Source organism: Cryptomeria japonica, chromosome 9 (genome assembly GCF_030272615.1).
Source record: "Cryptomeria japonica chromosome 9, Sugi_1.0, whole genome shotgun sequence".
Taxonomy (NCBI): domain Eukaryota; kingdom Viridiplantae; phylum Streptophyta; class Pinopsida; order Cupressales; family Cupressaceae; genus Cryptomeria; species Cryptomeria japonica.
Window position 1 is genome coordinate 398738885 of NC_081413.1, and position 18708 is coordinate 398757592.

The following is an 18708-nucleotide window of genomic DNA, read 5'->3' on the forward strand; positions in this document are numbered from 1 at the left end:
ATAGAGAGTTGAACCAGTTACTCTGGAAACATCAGAGAATTCTATAGTAACCGAAGAACAAGGAAGAGGAACAGAAAGTCAGAACACTCCTATGTATGTGAGATTGAATCATTTAGAAGATCAAATCATTGGGGATAAGAGAAATGGAGTGATGATAAGAAGAAGATGGGAAACTAATGAGGTATGTTTAATTTCACAAGTTGAACCGGTATTAGTAATTGAGGCATGTAAAGATGAACATTGGTTGAAAGCTATGGAAGAAGTATTAGATCAGATTGACAAAAATAACACATGGACATTGGTTCCTCGGCCTAAAAAATAAAAAATTTATTGGAACTAAATGGGTTTTTTAGAAATAAATTGAATGAAGATGGTCAAGTTATAAGGAATAAGGCTAGATTGGTCTATAAAGGATATTCTCATAAGGAAGGAATTTATTATGGAGAGACTTTTGCACCCATAGCTAGGATTGAAGCTGTAAGATTATTTCTTGCCTATGTTGCTTATAAAAACTACAAGGTTTATCAGATGGATGTTAAATGTGCATTCTTGAATGGGGATCTTGATGAGGAAGTTTATATTGATCAACCTGATGGTTTTTCACTATCAGATGATACAAATGTGGTTTGCAGGCTAAGGAAATCTTTATATGGATTGAAACAAGCACCTAGAGCTTGGTATGCAAGGTTGGATAAATATCTTTTGAAACTTGGTTTTACTAAGGGCAGTCCTGATAGTAATTTATATTATAAAATGACTAATGATGATATACTAATTGTTGAAGTATTTGTTAATGACATTATTTTTGGAGGTGAAGATAATTTATGCATAGAATTTTCTAAGAATATGGAGAAAGAATTTGAGATGTCTATGATTGGTGAAATGAGATTTTTCTTAGGTTTGCAAATTACTCAAACTAACAAAGGTATTTTCATTTGTCAAACTAAATATGATAAGGAATTGTTGAAGAAATTTGGTATGGGAGATTCTAAACTAGTAAGCACTCATATGGTTACAAGTGATAAATTGATAAGAAAAGATGTTTCTGCACTGATAAATCCTACAAGATACAAATCTATGATTGGAGGTCTTCTCTATTTGACTCAAACTAGGCTTGACATTATGAATGTTGTTTGTATTGTTTCAATATTTCAGAGTGATCCTAGAGAAAATCATGAGAGAGCGGTGAAAAGGATTGTTAGATACTTGCAAGGTACATCAAAATATGGCTTATGGTACCCTAAGGATGATAACTTTACTTTATGTGCATATACAGATGTTGATTGGGCTGGAGATGTTGATGACCAAAAAAGTTCTTCCGGTAGAGCTTTCTTTCTTGGAAAGAAGTTGATTTCATGGATCAACAAGAAATAGTCATGTACTTCTTTATCTACTATTGAAGCTGAGTATGTTGATGTTGCTACTAACTACACACAAGTTTTATGGATGAAGCAAATGTTGAAGGATATAAAGTTGGATTGTGATGCACCGGTAGTTATTCACTGTGATAACTCTGTTGCTATTGATATATCAAAGAATCGAGTATTTCAATCTAAAACAAAACACATAGCTGTCAAGTATAACTTTTTGAAGGAGAAGGTGGAAGCAAATGAAGTTAGACTGGTTTATGTGAACACTAAAGAGCAGATTCCATATATTTTCACTAAACCTTTATCCAAGGAATCATTTGAGTACCTGATAGATAGATTGGGAGTTTTTCCCCTCTGGTAGTGACTTGATTGATGCGGCTTGGCATCTGTTTGGCATGCACTATCAGAGATACTATTCATTCTAGCACTGATGTGGGATGCTACTACTAAGGAGGAGTAATCAACTTTGTGATTCAGAGGCTTATGTTTTTGATTTGATATTTTTGTTAGACTTTTGGCATTGATGTCAAAGGGGGAGTGATATTGATGTGAAAAAGAAAATGAAAAAGGGGAAGCGATATTGATGTGAAAAATAAAGTGAAAAAGGGGGAGTAATATTGATATTCAAAGCTATTTTTGGGAGATCTGTTGGTTGTTTTCCACAGGGGGAGACTTGTTTGGCATATCTTGGTACTTAGATGTTTTTCACATCTAGTATTGCCATCAATGCCAAAGGGAGAGAATGTTGGCCATTTGATGGAATTGATTATGTGTTGCATTGATGTTTTGTCATTGATGTCAACACTAACTGTTTGGATGCTTTATCGGCACCCTTATGGTCCCGGTAGGTTGAGTGGTTTTTGGTTAACTTGGATCCGGCATGATCCGATAGACTCCAGTATAATCTAATGATGGAATTAGCTTGTTCATGTTACTTATACTCATATTTGGTCAGTTGGTTTTGGTCTAGAGATCGGATGCTATTTTGCTTGCTTAGAAGATTGGTTTTTGGTTTTGGCGAGGGTTTCACCAGCAAAGCTTTTGATGGAGATCTTTGATGAGTTGCATAAGTGATGTTGGTGCAGCTTCTGGTGGATTTTCATGATGTTGTTGGTGATCACGGTTGAAGTGTGTGGACCTATACTTGGTCCCGGTTGATCTAGGTTATGGACCGACTTTAATATAATGTGTGGATATGACCAAGTGATGTATTTTTTCGGATATCTTATGTGTTGATATTATTTGATTGGTCTAAGGCTAACATGGTTTGTAATTATGTAATCGGTTTATTGTCTGGTGGTCAACCTAATTGTTTATGGTCTAGGATTTTGTATAAATAAATATAAGATCTCAATGTAGATCATCATGGTTAATGTAAGAAGTCATGGTCAAGGAATGTAATGTGCAAATAAATGTGATATCATTCAGGCAGAGGAGTTGGTCGATCATTGGAGATCAAATTGGGTTTATGTAAGAGGATTTAGTCCTCTGGTATTGAGCTTAACTGGAACTATACTCTGGCATAAGAGATGCTATCTTTTGCAGTTCAACACCTTCGGATTATAGTATGGATTTATATGTAATCGGTGAGGCTCCTTTTGTGATGAGTAGTGCCCTATTGTTTATGCTTAATTGGTTTATCTGCTATTCCAGTATTAATGTTTTAGGTTTTGGTATTAAATTTTAAATTACCAATGGTTTCGGTAATCTGTGACAATTGATTCACCCCCCCCCCCGCTTAGTTGTCTTTCAGTTATTTTAACTGTCTAATAACAGTTGAGTAGTTTTTTAACTGGTAACTGAACAGTTTTTAGTTTGTTGTTAAATGTCAAAAACTTGAAGCTATTGTTTCTCCCTTGTTTTTATAAAAGGGAAATCAAGGTTATGTGTTAGGGTGAGGATGTTTTGGTGCAAAACAATTTGCTGCAAAAATCTTGAGACTACAAAGGACAATGTGCAAAAATATTAAATTTTGAAAATGGTCTGAATTGTTTGTGGAAATTAATGAAAAAGTGTCATTCAACTGTCTCCAATTTGTTTTTCTCTTGTCATATGAATTGATATATCAAGTATTTATTTAATTTGTCGGAGCATCTTTGTGTTTTCTATGTAGTTCATTTAATAGGTTCTCTCAAGCAGAGATTAAATTCTTTTAAATGAATTGTAGTGGTGTGAGGGGTTCAAGTTGGATTAAAAAGAATGGTTTTATGATAAGATCAATTGTGTGATCATGCAAGCCATGAAAAATTAAGTGCCTAACAATTTGAGTTGTAGCCATTGGAGGAATACTTATTGATTTGACTCTATAGCCCAAGATAAAGCACCAATCATAATCTTGTTCCAGAGCTAAATTAAATTATTTAAATTTGAATCTTTTATTTTTAGTCATAGGAGTAGGAGCTAGTTATGAATGTTATTACTTCATGTTGGTGATAAGAAGAAATGAAAGGATAATTGAATTACAAATTTGAATATAATAGACTTTTGAAAATATGCATGAAGTTTAACCTACTTAATACATTATTGTTAAATCTTGGAAAGTTTGAAGATTATGTTAATGGTGCACCCACCAAGGCATAGCAGGGCCTAAAGAGAAGGGAATTTGAACAATTTTGGCTCACTCCATTCACTGGCCAATTCAATTGTCGAAGTTGATTATAGAACTTGGCATATTCTTAGAGTTTGACAATTTATAGATTGGGAACCAACAAGTTGTTCATCATTGTTATGGATAGGTGAGGTAATTGGTGTGGAAGAAGTGACATATTCATCTTTCTCTTCTTTTGGTGGCTCATTCACCTGTTGTACCCTATTCTCCTCATATAGCCTAGGCCTCAAGGGTTTGTCATTTATATTATTGCATGAACATAAATATTCCCAAGAAACATGTATAAATCTAGAATTAAGACTTCTTTTGACAATAAGACTACTAAATAGTGGTGGGATAGAGTTGAGTGGTTCCCCTCTTCTTATATTTAACAAAAATTCTTTTTAACATATTATAGAAGAAATTGGGAACATTTACAAGGCTTTCATGGTGAAGATAATTTAAGAACCTAGAATGTATTGTATATAACAATAAATATCTATCATCATAGGTTAAGTATTTAATTACATTCACAACTAAAAATGCCCATAACCAAGGTAAAGAAATAAATTTGGTACCCTAGGTAAGGAAATAAACCCCTCTAGTTGTGGGAAACCTAGATACTAGTACAATTTTGGCCTACGAGGCATTGACTCCCAATGCCCTTCTTGTGGCTTCATTGTTTTGTAATGTCTTTGCAAGATATCGTGTCATATCTTCATTATACTTAGTCAAAGAAAATAATTCACTCATCTCGCTTACTCAAAAAAAGTAAATCAATCTTCATTTGTCAACAATGGTGGATGGTCTGTTGGTTTTCTTCTAATAATTTTTCCACCCATTCTATAACTATGTGGCTTGCTTCCTAATTTCCCCCTCATTTTTCCATTACAATTTTTTATTTCTATCTTTCTAAATAGCTATGATTGTTGTGTTTGTTGTTGGTGAGTATTACAAAAGGTTGCATATGCTAGACAATGTTGGTATATGCAACATAACCAATTTCTTTTATGCATTTTGTTTTGACTTTTGAATAATCAAAGCCTACCATGCAATAGCATGTCTCAAATATTTTTTATGTATTAAAATCAATGTAGAATCCCCCCAACAAAAGAATTCACTTGTTTGTTATTTGTAAGAGCAATGGGAAACTAAAATCTAAAGATATGTACCCCAAAAGATATCTTATTGTAGTCTTCATACCCCAGAGGACATAGCAAGGAAAATTAGTAGATGTGGAACTAACTTAATACAATAAATCATTCAATCATCAGTATCAACAAAGAAATAATCACAACATATACATTTTGTGTTGGTATTATGGATGTGTTGCATTGGTTTTGTCATTGATGTCAACACTTAACAACACTTATCTTTCTAGAGATCTTTGGTTATGTTGAACCGACACATTATGTTCACCAACATGTTCAGTGACTTATGCACAATCATCGATATCTGGTTCACCGGCAGGTTATATTATTCACCAGCACTGAGGATGATCTATTATCATCTGGAGATTACTTGGTTATGTCAAAGACATGGTTTGGACACTTGTTTTGGTGATTTGGTTATTGGTCTAATCGAGTTGGCATATTTGTTGTTACCAGGAAATTGGTCTAGGTTATGGACCGGCATGCGTTATCTATTCCAAATCAGCATGACACATTATGGAGATGATTTATTGATTGGTTATTATTGTAAATGCATTGAGCCGACATGATGCATCACATATTGATTCATTTGTAATTGATTTAATTGTAATATTCTTAGAAAGCCGACCTACACATTTGGTCTTAGGTTTTGGTATATATGTAAGATCTCATTTGTGAGATTATGTGGTAGAAGAAGAAAGGAATTTAATATGGTATGGTAAGGTTGTGATATTTGGTATATGTGAATATAAGAAGATCTACTCACGCAGACATCATTTGAAGATTGAAGGAAGGTTTGAAGAAGACAATCAGAGCTTAACCGGTATTGAATCCAACATTGGAGATGCTACTATGAGCAGTACATTATCATTGGATTTAATCATCCAATTGTAGTCAGTGTGACTTTCATTTTGTGATTGAGCAATGAGCTCTAAGCAGTTGGCCTTTCTACATGTGCAGACCCCATTTGTACACACATACTATCTGCAGTAGTATCATCTGATTGTGGGTAAGGTTTCCCACTATGGTTTTTCCCCTTACAGGGTTTCCACATAAAAATATTTGTGTTATGTGTTGTGGATGTTGTTTCTCTTTCTGTTTCATGCATTAAGCTTCATCAGTACTATTATTAACTATTAAACTGTCAACTGGCATTAAGTTTGGTTTACTGGTATTATGCATCAAGTTTTATTAAGTTATATTTGGGTTGAAATTAATAGACAATTGATTCACCCCCCCCCCCCCTCTCAGTTGCCTCTGGGTCCTAACATTTTGACCAACAACATCTTCATCATATTATAACTTCAATCCCCAAAATGTGAGTCTTAGTCTCTCATTTACAATTCACAGTATATCTCTGTGTCAGCTCTTTTGTTGACCCTTTCCTACGAACATATATAAATGGCAAGTCATTTGAGAAGTACAAAATGGACAATTTTCAAAGATTTGTGGATATTATATAAGCATTTAATAAATTATATATGTGTGTGAATTGTAAGGAAAATAAATGAGTGTATGTTAAGAAATTATAATAATGTGAGAAATACATGTAGTACCATCATTGAGAAGAAATATGGTGCTTGAGGTGGGTTGCGTCTATTCTAGCTCTAAAATAGACCTTTTGTACAATGTGTTAGCGACGGGTTAGTCAATCGCAGTCGTTAATTGCAAAATTGATGGTGTAAAATGCATGACTAACATGCATGTTAGTCAATCCATACTGTCATTTTGGAACCAAAATAGACATGTCCCTTGAGGTGAAAGATGGCATGTGTGAAATATGGTTGATAGTGGAAAATAGGAAAAGGTGGTGATGATTATTAGTAATGGAAGTGGCTGCATTGCATTCATCATAATTGTAAACCATGTGAGTGTGTGTCTAAAAAAAGGTAAATCTATCAGAAAGGTTGTTGCATACATGGATGTGACTAGAATTGAATGGAAGTGTGTCATGTATAGTGGTCATCAAACTCAGAATGGTCTCATGTAGCTAGAAAATGAAAGTTGTTGCATGTATGTCAGTGAAGGTGCTACGGGTAGTTGTTGCAGCTTCTATCAAATCTAAGAGCTTGGTGAAAGGCCTCGAGTTTCTTGCTACATGTATCAATTGAGAAAAATGCTACAGGTACCTCAAGTGATGAATATGAAAGTGTGACTATATTGAAGTGCTAATGTGTGTGTACTCATTTTTTTTTTGGCTAAGGAAATTATACTTGTAGAATATCACTAGGGGAGCTAGTAGGATCCTTTATAAATGTGGAAAGGGGTGTTTCAACTATTTCTTTAGGGGAGGTGATTAATGTTTGGTTTGGTAATAATAATGGTGGTGAAATTTTTTTCTACAAGTTTTATAAAAACTAATATCTATTTAATGGCTTATTTTAGAGCTTCAAAAAATGTCCATTTACCATCAAATAAAACCTAACTAGGTGAATTGTTGTGAGTTGTATTCATCCATTTCAAATTTTTCTTTATTTTTTAATTCATAAGGACCCAACCACTTTGTTTAATTTACCCTTATGGTCCCTATATTTGGAATCACAAAGTGATGCCTAGTCTCCTTCATAAAATTCTTTAGTCATGATGAATTGGTCATCGTTTATCCTCTATTTTTTTTGAAAAAATTATGTGATGCAATGATTCCAAACATAAATTATCTAAAGTATTAAGCTAATGCATTTTATCCTTTTAAGATTCAAAGAGATCCATTCCAAGTTGTATTTCTATTCTAAGTGTTATATTCAAATTTAATGGAATTTTTTTTGTGCCCTGCTAGGGTTTTGCTTGTTTCTGCCTATTGTTTATTTTTTTTAGTGTGTCTACCATCATATTGAATTTATTATGAGATCCTTTAGGTTTATTATGGGTTGAGACATCCTCAAGTATCCAACAATTGATTATGGTGTTAGAGCTTTGGCGATCATGGCACCTCGAACAAATGCCCCAATAAGTTTGTTTCCAAAGTCTTTCACAAGGTATGTCTTCTGCTAACCCTGATGTTGTTTTGCCTATTCAAGATTTTGATAATGCATGCTCGTGGCTTGAACAATTCATTTTAATAGGGTATTTTGTGGGGAAGGTTCCACTTTTGTGAATGGGTCGCCAAGACCTAGGTCCCCCATGGGGTCAAGAAACTTCTTTATCTTGTATGACAAGAAGCTCAAGGTCTCACTTTAGATTGAATTTCTCAATCTCCCTTTGCCCTGTTGGTCATTTTTTTAATCCATTTCCTAGTCCATCAATAAGGTTATCTATTTTGAAACTAAATGATTCTACCATGCTCACCCTCAAAAGAGGGTTTGTGTGGAAGTCAATTTGTCTCAAGACCTTAAACTCTATCTAAATCTTCCCAATATTTATTTCTGATTCCAATCTTTAGAGTATGAGATTAAGGATTTCCCTTTGACCGCTATGCGGGTTAAGACCTTTAGTAAGGAGGTTGAACCTTCATTCTCCTTTGAGACCCCTAAAGATGAGCAGAGTTAGACAATAGTTGCTCAAAAAGGGAATAATCCCTTGTCTACTTCAACTTCTCACAAGCCAAAAGATTTCGTTGCTTTGCAATCGTAGCCACAATCCACTATTTGAAACCCTTTAGTGAAGGCAAAATAATCTTTTGTTCACACATTTAGTGATGGTGTTGTTCGAATTACTTCAATTCAAATTCCTAAGCCTGCTTCAATGTTAACTTCTTAGCCAAACTCTCTCTACCACTCTTGTAACACTTCTGGGCATGTGAAGGTTGAAGATGGAGCCCTAGAAAAGTGAAGGGTCTTAACCTGGCTTCCAAATGACATCGGAGTTTTTAGAGAATAGCTTCTCCTCTCTTGAGGATAAGGATACCATGCATGTGTTGGTATTTTTTATTATTATCTTATGATTGTCATTGATGGACACACACTTGCATTGAGATCATTTTTGTATGTATGAGTTATGCTCAACCGGTACATGTTCCAACCGGTATGATGCATTATAGTCCTTAGACTATTTGTGTTTTGCAGAAAGTAAGTGGTATGTTAACCCCAAGTGGTTCGAAGATCTCAAGTGGCATGAAGGATCAAAGCGGCAAATCACATATTTCCCTGTCTTCATTTTGTCAAACCGGCAACCGGTATTTTGTATGAACCGGTAATACTCTGTGATGAGTTACCAACTGGCATTTTTGTGATGAGTTACCATCCATCAATTGTTTGATGGTGCCAACACTTTAACGGTGCTTTTTGTGTCATGTTACCAGATACGTCTAGATGCATTGAGCCTAGGAAATTGTATTGTAATCCTATTGGATTGACATGAAATCAGATTCCTTTATAAGGACATCATGTCTAGGGTTTTAGGTTGTTGTTGTTGCTGTATATGGTGAAAATGGATACAACAATGATAATATTGAAAGACTAAATGAATTCAACCACAAAACCCTAGCCTAACAACAACAAAGATCCACCATAACATATGAAGATTACCTAAGACAATGCAAATCAAATGAAATCACAAAGATTATACCATCACATGTCCAATAGGGTTTGGATCTCCATTCTTCCTATCTCCATTGATCTTGCTTGATATATTTGCTCTCAGATTTTATGTGCACAAGAGCTCAACAAATATTCCAATGTGGTTGCAAGTAGGATCACATATGAAAGTTCAAAAGCGTAATGTAGTCAAGTAATCCACCCAGGGTTTGATAATGAAGGAAGCATCTCCTTATATAGAAGACACTATAAGAAATGGAGGGATAAGATTGAGAGGTGTAAAGGGAGGTCGGCTATGATTAGAGGGTAGGTAGAGGAAATAATAAAATAGTGAAAGGGGTAGGTAGTGTAGGAATTATGAGGTGAATGACATGTCATGGGTAGAAAAGGTTAATGAATTAATTAAATAAATAAATTTATTTATTTAATAGAAGAAGTGGGATCAATTAAATAAATAAAATATTTATTTAATTTAGGGAAAAGGATAATTTAAATAAATAAATATTTATTTAAATGAGAAATAAGGTTAGAAGAGGATAAATGAATTAATTAAATAAATAAAGATTTATTTAATTAATAGAAGAATTAGACTAAAGATAATTAAATAAATAGAATATTTATTTAATTAGACATGACAATTTTAGGTGTCGACATTTTGCCCCTCTTTGAGACAATGCAACTTGTCGCATTCTTTCAAAGAAGATAAGATGAACTGATACAAAGTTGCCCCAAGATGGGAATGATATGCCCCCTCGAGAGATTGGATGAAAATGTCTGAAAAGATCGCAGACAATCTCTCGATAAGAAAGAAAGGCTAGAAATGACTGATCAAATAGGATAGAGTGACAGAGTCACAGGATAAAGAAGACTGACTTGGGAGACGAGGGCTAGGGCTAGGGAAGTCTATAAAATAGACCACGAGGGGAAAACATCCTCATTATCATCCACACCTTCAAGAGATCAAAGTGTAGAGAGAGAATAGAGTAGCAGTAGTCAGCAGTGATGGCAATGGTTCACAAATTTGATCACATTTGCCGATTTCAGAGGCCAGCAGAGGCAGGAGAGCCGGTGAGTACCACAAAACCTCCTTGTACTTTGTTGCAATAAATATTGTCATAAATGCATGCTAGGTAGTGCAATAAATGCACTTTAGGATAATGTCAAAAAGTGTCAAAAACATTGAGGCGTGTCTACGTTGGTGCCAGGTGCATCTGGGTTGGCTAGGTGCGTTTGCGCCTGTGTCAGAAAAGGCGTCTATGCAGGGTGCGAAGGCATCTATGTTGTGCAGGTGCGTTTGTACCAGGAAGGCACGTTTGTGTCTCTCAGGTGCGTCTGTGCAGATCATAGACACATCTGTGTATTTTAGGCGTGTCTATGTAGAGCAGGCACGTTTATGTAGGCTCTAAGCGTGTTTGTGAAATGAAAGCACATTTATGTCTTCAAGGACAAATCGACAATTCTGTGATGAACATACGCTGTCGATTGGATAAGCTGCTGAGAGGATTCACTCAAGCAGGTCCTTTAGGGAAGATGTAGGATAGGTCAAGGCACTTTGTGATGAATAGTGAGTACCAAGATATAGTACTTTGTGATGAACAGGGAGTACTAAAAAGAGAAGCACTTTGTGATGAATAGTGAGTGCAAATGTGAGCAGCACTTTGTGATAAACAGTGAGTGAAAAATACGTAGTACTTTGTGATGAACAGGGAGTACCACTAGGATAATCAGCAACACTTTGTGATGAACAGTGAGTGTCACTAGAATAGAAGCAACACTTTGTGATGAATAGTGAGTGTTACTAGGATAGAGTACCATACACACTTAGATAAAAAGTAGCATTTTGTGATGAACAGGGAATGCCACTATGACTGACATGATTGGTTTGTATTTTTGCAGGAGTACTTGCCTATGCTGGAGTCACGGGAAAGATTCCCATTGACTCAGAGGTTGCGATCAGAGTTGACATTCAAGGACAAAGCTGCCATTGAGGGTATGGGTCTATGCCACATTTTGTATGTGCCTGAGTTTCAGGTGAACATGGGTTTGCTGACTGCGCTGGCTGAGAGATGGCACTCAGAGACTTGTACGTTTCATTTACCGATGGGTGAGATGACAGTCACCTTGGAGGATGTATATCAAATTCTGAGGATACTGATCGATGGGGAGTTAGTACCCTATGATCGAGATGGAGACAGGGATGCCCTAAGACGAGTATTCCAAGACCTAGGACTGGATATGAGGGCAGGACATGTCGCATGGGACACGATGACAGCGACAGGACTAGCACTACCAGTAGTGCTAGGAGGAGTGATCAGAATATTTCTGTGTCCAGATAGGGCAACATGAGGGTTGGCTATGGGCTGGGGGAGCACCTTGGAGACACTGGTTACACAGCACACTAGATATGCTTGGGGACCGTGTGTGTTGGCACATTTGTATTACGAGCTGCATCAATTTGTGTATCATGGATCTGTAGGATTGGGCTACAGAGTTACCTTGCTGCAGGTATAGGCCAATGAGCATCTATTGGTTACCTGACTGATACACTTCAAGGGCAGGGGTCATGGACGCAGCTCCGTGCATCTGTATGATATGATTACCTCACAGCCATGGATTGGCAGGTTGGAGTACTGGCATCGAGTCTTGGATGAGATCGACACTGTGATATGGAGGCCGTACCTTGGGTGTGAGCAGTGGGAGGATGATGCAGTAGAGTTGCCATACACCTTCCAGAGCAGATATTTGATTGGGTGGACGCCCTATGTATTGGAGAGGCAGCTAGTGGACAGAGTGGGTAGACAGTTTGGCAGTATTCAGCAGATGCCACAGGGCTCAGGTATGTATGCACGGATAGTGCACAACCAGGCACACTTTGGGCCACTGCTGTCATATGATTAGGTCATGATGCAGTTGGTGGAGATGGTTCCCTTGCCATGGGATATGTGGCCAGAGATCAAGGATGCAGGGATGGATGCAGAGTACACTGCATACTAGGTTGAGCATCCCTTCCCATGACTAACCAACCCTGGAGAGTTGATAGATGGGAATGGCAGAGGAGATGATGATGATGACAAAGATGGTGGGGGCAGAGGTCGACAGAGGAGGTGAGGTGTGGTAGGAGAGAGGAGAGTGGCTCCGTAGAGGGAGGGTGGAGAGGAGAGACCAGTTCGGGTGGTGAGGGGTCGTGGTGGGTTGCCAGTATAGGTGCCAGTAGCACAGGGTCCTAGACAGGTGCAGGGATAGGGACAGGGATAGAGGTAGGTATAGGTACCAGCACAGGGACAGGCACAAGCACCCATATAGGGGGAGCCACAGGTAGAGGTACAGGCAGTCGAGGAGGAGGAGGATGAGCTGCTTGAGCTGAGGGAGATCTGCCAGGGACAGGTAGATGAGATTCAAGACTTGGAGAGGGAGAGGGATAGACTCAGGAGGCAGCTCAGAGATACTGAGCGGGAGTGAGATCAGGCTATACAACGCTACACTAAGGCTGAGACAACACTGAGGTCTGGGAGGTAGGCGGTAGAGGACACAGGGGCTGGATATTCCTATGTTCTGCGGGCAGGGGAGGAGATCGCTTACAGGCGAGATCTCTATTATGGTGCAGTGCCAACCGATCAGCGGGCTAGGAGCTTTCGGAGACCATCACGTACAGCGACGACCACTAGAGGGAGTCAAAGGAGACAGATGTCCAACGATGGGGTTATGGGTCCTCCACCACCACCAAATAGAGGGGGGAGGAGAGATGATCCTGAGGTGGGTCCTTCCAGGGCTCAGACTTCATTGAGGCTAGGTGGCTCCGAGGGAGGGAGTTTATCATAGCCTTAGAGGGCTCCCTATGTATCAGTTTTTCTGTACCATTTTGTATTATGATGTAGACACCTGCGAGTGATTGTAGCCATATGATTTTGACATCATTGTATTATGACACTTTATGATTATATATATGAGATGATTCATCTTTGTGGCAGCTATATGCATGTGTACCTATGTGATGCTTCTATATGTTTCTATGTGATGCTTATGATATGGATGCAAATATGTACATAATGAACTGCAATATTTTTGTTCTTTTATGTTTTATATGTTTATGCAAATGTAAATGTGAATGTATGAAATGCGGATGAATATGATAATGCAAATCTAAAATGTGCTAATATGTGTTGTGTGCAGGATGTGATGCAATTATGATACCTATATGTATGTATGAAATGCTTAATATGTGGTAATGTAAGTGCAAGCTACATGAAATGCAAATGTTTTTGGTGTGTCATTATAGTCAGCCATGTGATAGCGGGCTACATGGACTCAAGAAGGATGATGGAAGTCAATCAAGAAAGGGGGATGGAAGATAGAAGATATGAAAGTGAAAGAGCTTCTTGTGTGTTATCATCATTGAGCTTTATTATGGCAAGTAGGTTATAACAATCAAGGCATATGTTCGACCCAGAAAGTCATTGTACCCGTTTGCATGGAGATAAGACAGTCACAAACAAGGAATGCCCCAGTTCATACTAGACTCTCAGTGTCCTCATATCCTTAGACAAGTCATAGCATTACTAAGAGACAATCCACAAAAAACAAAGAAAAATAGGTGACGATACCCCATCCTCACCATTCTAGTCAAAGACATCCTGGAGATAGAATCTCTAGTCAAAGACATCCCGGAAAAGCTAAAAGACATGTCACCAGAAAGATAAAATCAAAAGAAAACCAAGACTCGACACCAACATCCACTGTAGTCCTCAAGTTTAGTGTCTCTTGTCACTTGTATAAGTCTTATTTGATTGTGGTCACATTGTTTACTATCACAAAAAGGATAGATAGCACTGAACCATAATGTTGTCTGAGTTTGTTGAAAGATTTGATTTGTTGAAGCCCATTGTTGTTGTTGTATCTCATCTGAAACTGACTGAATCCATGAAACTGATACTTTATTGTGGAGAAGACAAAACTTTTATTGCAGACTGGTGATGCAGATGTTTCGTTATTATAGATTGTCCACAAATAGATTGAAGAAAGTGTACTCCTCGAAACATGTGATGCTCTCAGTTCCACACCCATCACTAGACGTAGGATTTGCCTTAGCCACAGATAGGAGCTGATTTATTATGGATGGAAAGGGATGAAAATGAAGGTTATTATGAATGGTGAACCAATCTTGGATAGATCAATAACAAGCCATGATGGGAATGGGTAAGTTTATTATGAATGGATAGATTGTGAGTGTGTGCAAAGTGAAAGGATGAAAGTGAATCCTGAAGAAGGGAGGAGCAATGTCTCTACGCATGGCGCCGGTGACCTAGTTTTCACCATGGTACTTGCCCAGGGCGCCACCAAAATGGTTTTCACCATTGGACGAAAATATTTTTCTTTACTTTTTTGATTTTTTTTTGGTGTCACAAGGCGCCTATTTGCCAGGTTTTCACCAAGTAACGATTTTGATGTTTTATGATTTTTTTTGTATTTTTGAATTTTTTGATTTTTTTGTACTTTTGAATTGGGGTACTCTGAAGAGCTATGTGTAAAACTTGCGAAGGTGCATGTTGTTGATAGGATCCTCTAAAGGTTCACCCTCTATGGTTGAGAGTTGATATGCACCAGATCCATATGCTACTATAATGATGTAAGGACCAAGCCAGTTTGATTCAAATTTGCCCTTCTTCTCTCTATCTTGTTGATTCTTAGGATTTTCTCTGAGAACTAAGTCCCCTACCTCAAATGTGCAAGGCTTGACTTTATGATTGTAGCTACGACTCATTCATTGTTGATAAGCCTTGAGATGATTAAAAGTAGTTTGTCTTCATTCATCTAATAGTTCAAGTTCTTGTAAGCGAGAGACCCTTTATTCTTCATCACTAATAATGTTTTGCAAAGAGACTCATAAAGAGGGTAGCTTGACCTCAATAGGCAAGATAGCTTCAGCACCGTAGACTAGTGAATAGGGTGTAGCTCCTATAGGTGTGCGGACACTTGTGCGGTAAGCCAAAAGTGCGGGATTAAGTTGTATATGCCAATTACGGCCAGCATCGTCGACTGTCTTTTTTAAGATTTTAAGGATTGTTTTATTAGATGCCTCAGCTTGACCATTACCTTGGGGGTAATATGGTGTGGAGAAATGATGAGTAATATTGAAGCGATCACAGAGTTCACGAACATCCTGATTTTTGAAGGGACACCTGTTATCGGTGATAATGGAAACAAGAATACTGTATCGACAAATGATATAGTTGAAAATGAAGGTAGCAATTTGTTTTCCAGTGACTTGCATGAGAGGCATGGCTTTGATCCATTTTGTGAAATATTTTGTGGCAGTGATAATGAATTTATGACCATTAGAATAAGGAGGGTGAATCTTGCCTATGAGATTGAGTCCCCACTGACAAAAAGGCCAAGGAGTCACAATCGGTTGAAGTTCTTGTGCTGGCGCATGGATGAGGTCTCCATGAAGTTGACATTGCTTACATTTCCTGACAAACTGATATGAGTCTTTTTCCATACTAGGCTAGTAATATCCAATCCTGATGAGTTTCTTGGCTAAGGTAGGACCACTAGAATCTGGACCACATATCCCTTCATGTACATCACGTAACGTAATCTGAGCTTCATCACTTTCTAAACATCTAAGAAGAGTGCCATCTAGACCTCGACGGTATAGGATATTGGCTAAAATGACGTATTGAGAATATTGGCGAATGAAAGTGCGGCGTTGATTATTGGATAGGTCAAGAGGTAGGATACCGTCATGAAGGTACGTGAAAATGTGACCATACAACTGGGAATCAGGACCAACAACACATAACATCTTAGTAGGAGTGATTTCATATGAGGGAACCAAAAGGTTATCCACCAAGAACTCATAGTGAGTCTCATTCAGAGGTAGATCGATCAATGAAGCAATTGTAGCCATGGCATCTGCGGCTTGATTCTGCTCTCTTGGTATCTGCTCAAAGTCTATCTTTGTGAAATGTTGTTTCAGGTCATCTACCATTCTTTTGTAAGGCATTAATTTCTCATCCTTTGTTTGGTAGTTCTCTGTTGTTTGACGAATTACAAGTTGAGAGTCCCCAAAAACCTGAAGTTCCTAGATTTTCCATTGAACTACAATCTGTAATCCCGTTGTTAATGCCTCATATTCTGCTATGTTATTAGTGCAAGGAAATGATAAGCGGTATGATTTTGGTATGGAATCCCCCTATGGAGTTATGAAGAGGATGCCAGCTCCTGCCCCATGCTGTGTGTATGAGCCATCAAAGTATAGTTGCCAAGGCTTCGCGTGTGACACTGTTAAAATGGATTCATCTGGAAATTCTAAAGTTAGAGGAACATCATCTATCATGGGAGCATCCGCTAACTGATCTGTGATAGCTTGTCCTTTTATTTCTTTTCTGTCCACATACTCAATGTTGAATTCAGTCAGGAGCATCACCCATTTGGCTAGTCACCCAGTAAGTGTTGCTTTATTAAGAAGGTATTTCAACGGATTGATCCTTGCAACCAATTTAGTTTTATGAGTTAGCAGGTAATGTCATAATTTTTGTGAAGCAAATACCACAGCAAGACATGCACACTCAATTGGTGTATAATTCAGCTCATATCCCACTAATGTGCAACTGATGTAATAGACTACCTTTTCTTTGCCTTCAGTAACCTATTGTGCTAAGAGTGCCCCCATTGCTGTTGAAGTAGCGGATATGTATAGTAGTAGAGGCTGATCTGGAATTGGTGGCATCAAAACTAGTGGATTCAAAAGATAATTTTTGAGTGCCTAGAAAGCTTGTTGACAATTATCATCCCATTTGAATTTGACTTTTTTATGTAGCAAGTGCTAAAAAGGATTACACTTATCTACAAGTTGTGCTATGAATTTTCGTATGGATTGAAGTCTCCCTTGCAAAGATTGAAGTTGACTGATATTTCTTGGTGGTTGCATCTCTAGGATGGCCTTGACTTTTGCTAGATCTGCTTTGATTCCTCTCTTTGAGACAATGAATCCTAGGAGCTTCCCGAAGGTTACTCCAAAGACACATTTCTTGGGGTTTAATCTCACTTTATATTTTTCCAACCAATCAAAGACAACTGAAAGTATGTCCAAATGTGTATCTTTGTCTATTGATTTGCCCAAGAGGTCATCAACATAATCTTCCATAGTAACGTGCATAAGATCGTGAAAGATAGTAGTCATGGCTCTTTGATATGTAGCGCCTACATTTTTTAGCCCAAAGGGCATGACATTCCAGCAGAAAGTCCCCAAGGACAAGTGAATGTTGTTTTGTACTGGTCTTTGAATGCAATTTTTATTTGATTGTAACCAGAGAATCCATCCATCAAGGATAACATTGCATGACCTGCTGTGAGATCGACAATCAAGTCAATATTTGGTAACAGAAAATCATCCTTCGGACAAGCTTTATTGATGTCTCTGAAATCTGTACATATTCTGATGCTACGATCTGGTTTACTAATAGGAACTAAGTTGGAGATCCATTCAGGATAATCAATTGGGCGTATGAATCCAACATCCAATAATTTCTCAAGCTCTACTTTGACTAATAATGCCACTTGTGGATGCATCTTTCTTAATTTTTGTTTCACTAGTTTTGCCCTCGGTTTAACTGTCAAATGGTGCATTACCAAATCCGGATCCAATCTAGACATATCATCATATGACCATGCAAAATTGATTTGTTGTTCCATGAAGAAACTTATGAATTTTGACCTTTCTGACTTTGTCAAAGATTGAGCCAGGAATATGTTGTGTGGAACTTCTTCTATACCAATGTTTGTTTTGATAGTCTCCTCTACCAACATGGATGACTTTTTTTCATATGATGTTGGGAGAATGTCGAGCCTTCCATCTTCAGGTGCCTTGGAGAGGTTTTCTCCCTCAGATACATCCTTTCTTTTTACTTTTTTGGGGCCAGACAACACCACAATGTGGTTTTCGCCATAAGACCCTTGATTTGTTTTTATGTTTATATTTTTGCCACGCTATTGAGTTCTATAGTGTATCCCGCTTTATGGTCCCTAGGGGGAAGATCATCTCGTATGCCAAGATAGTCAATAAAAGCTTCATCATTTTCAAATGTGTCAAACTATGCAGGTCCCTCATGGTCCCAGTAAATAAGTTG